General features: G+C 49.1%; 1 long non-coding RNA gene across 1 annotated transcript; it reads right to left on the bottom strand.

Annotated features, from left to right (window-relative positions):
* Positions 1-354: 354 nt before the first annotated feature.
* On the bottom strand, positions 355-1,330 carry LOC123116340 (uncharacterized). Its single transcript, XR_006457038.1, has 2 exons — positions 772-1,330; positions 355-589 (listed from the first exon to the last, which is right to left on the bottom strand). It is a non-coding gene; the product is annotated as an uncharacterized lncRNA (long non-coding RNA).
* Positions 1,331-6,433: the final 5,103 nt, after the last annotated feature.

Genomic DNA, 6,433 nt, shown 5'->3' with positions numbered 1-6,433 from the left:
TGTGGTCCAATTAGACATACTGATGTAAAAACGGGAACATTCAGCGATGAGGATAAAAGAAATAACAGAAACTACATCCTAGAATCTGAGATGTAGCATGGCAAGTAGAGTCCACTGAAGCAAAGAAATACCAGTTAACCTGCAATATAAAGAATAAGTTGAACCATATCATAAAGCTGCTCACAATATTCTGTAATCGTGTATGCATTAGCTGAAAAAAATCATGCTGCTTATCAAGATCACTCCAGGTCACCAAATTAGCATGTATGTTTTGCACCCAGGTGCGATACATCACATGTCAAAATCGCACAAAAAGTTTCTGATCTCACTTGAATTCCAAAGCAACCTCCTAGATGCACACAAATATTTCTGCTTTACCCTCAGACCAACCTCCCAGATGCACACAAACATCTGATTATTCATACATAGTGGCATTAGTAGTACATATATATACCTATTGGTAATACCAAGAGGCACACCATAACAGACAGATAACATATAGCAGAACATGAAGTAGATAGCTGGCAGTCCATACAGCCTATGAAACGGTTAAAGCGCCATAAAACAGAAAACAGAGTAGTCAGCTAGCCTGCACAACCAGGAGAAGAAGATTGAGATTAACCTTATGGTACAGATGATGTATTAATCGGATAACATACGCATCAGTGAGTATCCCTCTGAATATGAGTAGCAAGCAAATGCAGAAGATGAAATGTAGAAAAAACAGAAAAGGAGAGGAAAAATACAAAAAACAAAGAAAAGAAACAATACCATCCGTAGAATCAATAGGCCATTTGGCCAACAAAATCGCACGCCTCCGAGCATCAACATCAACATGAACGGATGAACCAGCAGCTTCCCGAGCATCAACATCAACATCATATGGACCAGCAGCAGGGAGCTATTCGTGAGACTGAGGGACGAAATCGAAGCACAGTCAACCGCAAAAGACGTGGGAAAGACCGGCGCCGAGGCACGTGCACGCACAGGAGAGGCCACCAAAGATGCCACAGCAAGAGGCGGAGGCATTAGGGCGTAAGAAGAATGCCGATACAAAATGGATCTCATCGGTGGCAATAGGGATGGTGGCGATATCGAATCCGGCAGCAGCACTCCCTCGGCACCCACGAGATGCCCTGATCGACCGCGATCCAGAGAAGCAGCAGCCGTGCCGCCGGCCTCAAATCCGCCAGGCGAAGCGGTAGGTTGATGTCTGTTATACACCAGTTAGGATTTATCTTCCTCAGGGAGGATTTGAGTTCCAGAGAAAGGGAAAGGGGAGGAGAGTTACAGGCGGATAAGAGAAATCCGTTTTTGCTTTTTGCTAATCGACGACTGTTTCCTTTTCCTCTGGTTCCTTATATGCCTGCTCTTCCTATAACACTTGCTTCTTCTCCTTCAGCTGGGCCTCGAACTCTCGTGCCAGCCTTCTGTTACGCCTCGTGGCTTTGGGCCGTCGACCTGGGCCGGCCCATGCCAAGCTGCGACTTGCCCCCAAGTCGGCAGAAGAGGAAAACACCATCTGAGCTCGAAGGTGTCCTCCCAAGTGTCATGTGTGTCTAGTCTCCTTGTCCAACATACCTTCACGCGTGGGGTAGTCTTGCCGCCTATAGGTACCAACTTGGCCTGCAGTATGCTCACTGGCGTGAGCAGCGTCAATTCTCGCTGTGGAGGAGGAGCTAGAGCTGAACTTGCTTGTAGGTCCGATGGTACCACTTTCTTCAGTTGAGACACATGGATGACGTCGTGGATCTTGGATTGTGGTGGTAGCTTGAGGCGATACGAGACAGCTCCCACCTTCTGTAATACTTGGTATGGCCCATAGTACTTCAAACAAGCTTGTGGTTCCGGCGTGCTGCCAACGAGTTCTGGAGATAGGGCTGGACCTTCAGGTAAACCGAGTCACCCACTTCAAACGAACGCTCACTGCGATGCTTATCTGCTTGCCGTTTCATTCTTTGTTGAGCTATGAGGAGATGTTGACGAAGGAGCTCTAGCATGGATTCCCGCTCTTTGATCATCTCAGCCACTTCTGTGTGCATCGATGGCTGCTCAACTCCAAAGGGTTGGGGCTCCTACCCATACAGAGCTTCAAATGGAGATTGACCTGTGGCAGTATGGAACGAGGTGTTCTACCAGTGCTCTGCTAACGGAAGCCACTGCACCCATTTGGTTGGCGCATCATGCGCGAAGCACCTGAGGAAGGCTTCCATACACTAATTCAATTTCTCTGTTTGGCCGTCTGTCTCCGGATGTCGGGCTGAACTCATGTTCAAAATTGTGTCTGAGAGGCGGAACAACTCTTGCCAGAATGTACTTGTAAAGACCGGGTCCCGATCGGATATGATCCGAAGTGGCATACCATGCAGACGATAGACTTGATCAAAGAATACCTGAGCCACTTGTTGTGTTGTATAGGGATGCTTGAGGGCGATGAAATGTCCATACTTTGTTAACTTGTCGATCACAACCAATACCACATCCATTCCTTGCGATTTGGGCAGCCCTTCCATGAAATCCCAGCTGTGGGTGTGCCATGGGTGTGGTGGAATATCATGAGGTCGCAGCAGCCCCGGCTGATGACAATGTTCCACCTTGGCACGCTGGCATACTTCGCACTGTTGCATGTACTCCATCACTATCTTCTTCAGCTTCGGCCATGCAAATAGCCTTTTGATGCGCTGATAAGTTGCCAATACCCCCGAGTGCCCTCCGACTGCACTATCATGCATGCTCTTCATGATGTGTTGTTGAGCCAAACTATTCGATCCCACCCAAACACGGCCTTTGTAACGCAGCACACCTTGAGACAAGATAAACCCTTGCTGATTAGCCGGTGAAATGGCCATTTCTGTCAGCAGTTTGGTCGCGTGTGGGTCATCGGCACACCCCTCCACCAATTGTTCCAACCACGCTGGAACTAGTGTTGAAATTGCCATCAACAGATCTAGGTGTGGCTTGCGAGACAAGGAGTCCGCTGCTGTGTTTGTCACGCCCTTCTTGTATTGGATAGTATAATCCAAGCCCAGCAACTTCACAAATGCCTTGTGTTGAATCCCGGTGCTCAATCGTTGCTCCGATAAGTGTCGCAATGCCTGATGATTGGTGCGGATGATGAAGCGTTGGTGTTGCAAGTACGGGCGCCACTTTTCCACCGCCATCAGCAGGGCCAAGCATTCCTTTTCATATGTGCTCAGAGCTTGATTCTTGTGACAGAGCGCCTTACTCAAATATGCTAACAGATGCCCTTGTTGCATGAGAACTGCACCCACTCCATTCTTGCATGCGTCTGTTTCGAGGACAAATGTTTTTGAAAAATCTGGCACTGCCAGTACCGGTGCGCTGACCATCGCCTGTTTCAATAGGTTAAATGCCTTGTCGGCATGCGGTGTCCATTGGAAGATTAGCCCCTTCTTTAACAGATCTGTCATAGGACGACTGATAATTTCATAGTTTCGAATGAATTTGCGGTAGTATCCTGTGAGCCCTAGGAAGCCACGCAACTCTTTCAAGTTCTTGGGAATTGGCCATGCGGTTACTGTTGTTACCTTGGATGGATCGGTGGCCACACCATCTGCCCCAATGATATGCCCCAGGTATTCCAATTTTTGCTTTGCAAACACACACTTGGATCGTTTGATGACAAATTGATGCTCCTACAGTTTCTGAAAGACCTCCTTGAGTAACTAAATATGTTGTGACAAAGTTTTAGTGTGAACCAATATGTCATCCATAAAGAGTCGCACCCCTTTGCGCAAGAGATCATCAAAAGTGAAGTTAGCCACTCCATGTAAGGTTGCTGGACCGCCGGTGACCCCGAATGGCATTACCAAGAACTCATACAAACCTTGGTGGGTGCGAAAGCCTGTCTTGAACTCTTCCCCTTCTGCCATACGAATCTGATGATAACCTGACAGCATATCCAGCTTTGTAAACCAGCGCGCACCAGCCAACTCATCCAAGAGTTCATTGACGATTGGCATGGGGTATTTGCTTTTTATAGTAATTGCATTCAACATCCGCTAGTCTACGCAAAAACGCCATGATCCATCCTTTTTGCGCACCAGTAGCATCGGAGAGGCGAATGGGCTGGTGCTCAATCAAATGAAGCATTTGCTGAGCATCTCCTTAATCTGGTGCTGGATCTCATCCTTCTGCTATGGTGTATAGTGATACGGGCGAGCGCTGACCGGCTGGGCTCCTTCCATCAGCCGTATCCTGTGATCTTGCAAACGCCGCGGCGACAAGCCAAAAGGCGCTTGGAACAAATCTTGAAACTCCACCAAGAGGACAACCACCTCTGATGGCATCTCCATCTCTGAAGGTAGCACCACAGTTGCAGTAGTGCTAGCTGTCAGGGACTGTAGCTCTTGTTCTTGGTGAATCGCTCGTACCTGAATGCCATGCTGAACTGCTCCTCGGCGCAATAATCCTCGCATCTTCCATGCAGAAATTTGCTTGCACTCCATAGACTTGTCTTGGATGCCTGGCAGAGATATCCAGCGGCCGTCGTGCGTAAACCGCATGACTTTGTTGCGCCAATGCACCCACATCGGGTTGTGCTCTTCCAGCCAATCAGCTCCCACGATCAGATCATAACAGCCCAGGGATAGCACTTTCACATCATGCTGAAAGGTATGTCCTTGTGTCCACCACACCAGTTTATGGATCCATTGAGCCCCTGCGATCACATATTTAGCTGGTGCCATCTCCTAAGGTGTCAACATCAGATCTGCTATGAGTTTTGCATCAACAAAAGAGCAGTTGGCACCTGAATCGACCAGAATCAGTATCCGACGTTTGCCAATCATACCATGCAGGCGCATAGTGCGTCGTTTCACTAGTGTCTTGGGCTGCACTGCCGCCAACATCAACATCACTTCTTCATCGGAGCTGGAGTCAGACAAATGCTGTGGATCAGGGGGGTCGTCCAGTTGCAATACCTCCAGGAGTTCTTCTATGATGTGAATGGGAACCTTATCCGGGCATTTGTGCCCTTGCGCCCAAGGATCACCACAGGTAAAATAGAGATTCTTGGCTTTTCTGTAGTTTCACAGCGCTTCTAGCTTCTCAGACATCTTTCGGGAATCCTCGCCCCCAGGTGAGTACTTGTGTTTTTCCCCATGAGAGCTCTGCTTGTTATGCTGACGGAATGACTTGGTGGATGCCGAGGAATTGTCTCGAAGTACAACTCACAATTATCAAGCCATACTTGATAATCGGTCCCATCAAACTTGGGGAAATCCATTTTGGGAGTGCTACCAAAGTGAGGACGATGTGGTGGTGTATGTGGCTCTCTGTCGAACAGGTTGGGTGTGGGTCGCATACCCTTGTCTAGAGGCAGTCCGGGGAATCGTGGATCCCCGAGAACTGACCCCTGATGTAGCAGATGTCTGTCGTGCCCATGGGGCCAATCCACGCCGTCCGTGCGTCCTTCCACCATGGTTGGCGAGACGCGGTTGTTGGCTGGACCTTGAGGTGGTGTGGGCGACGCTTCCAGCGCATCCAGACGCGCCGACACGTCCTCTGCATGGAGTTGCAGGAGGGAGGCGGACTCGCTGAGGGATTTGGCCGTCGAGTCCGTGGTCTTCATCCACGCGCTCAAAGATGGATTCAAGCTTGGCATTTGTCTCCACCCCTTGCTGCTCCACGGTTCCCATCGCCGCCGAAATTTGGAGCTCCACAGCACTCAGCCCCCGCTTCTTTGGCGCCAGATCGCCCACCCGAGACGGCAGTTCCTGCCGAAGGATAGGAATTACAGCAGTAGATGGATCCGCTACTCACCTCAATCGGACTGACGGATCACGCACGAATCGATGAGGAACAAATCGACTCCTGATACCAATTGTTATACACCAACTAGGATTTATCTTCCTCAGGGAGGATTTGAGTTCCAGAGAAGGGGAAAGGGAAGGAGAGTTACATGCAGATAAGAGAAATCTGTTTTTGTTTTTTGCTAATCGACGACTGTTTCATTTTCCTCTGCTTCCTTATATGGCTGCTCTTCCTGTAACACTTGCTTCTTCTCCTTCACCTGGTCCTCAAAATCTCGTGCAAGACTTTTGTTACACCTCGTGGCTTTGGGCCGTCGACCTGGGCCGGCCCATGCCATGACACCGTCGAATGGATCCGTTGTTGTCGTTCATCGGATGGAGGAACAGAGGAAGAAGCAGCAGCCTCCGATATAGAAACACAGCGGGAGGCAGAACCCCCAAAAGGAAGGAATACGTGGCACGCACAAACGAGGGTGGAACAACAGGAAACTGCGCCATGACGCGTGGCCTGACCAAGAGCAGGATCGGAACTACCGAGCGACTTCAGAGCTCCACCGAGATCAACTCAAAAACAAATGAGTTGAACATGAGTCTTTTTTATCTCGATCAAAAAAAAGTTTTTTCCCAAAAAGAAGGATGATTCATGCCTGTCTCTAGCA

Source organism: Triticum aestivum, chromosome 5B (assembly GCF_018294505.1).
Source record: "Triticum aestivum cultivar Chinese Spring chromosome 5B, IWGSC CS RefSeq v2.1, whole genome shotgun sequence".
Taxonomy (NCBI): Eukaryota; Viridiplantae; Streptophyta; class Magnoliopsida; order Poales; family Poaceae; genus Triticum; species Triticum aestivum.
Note: the sequence above shows the minus strand (reverse complement) of the source record. Positions and strands in the feature narration are given on the sequence as shown.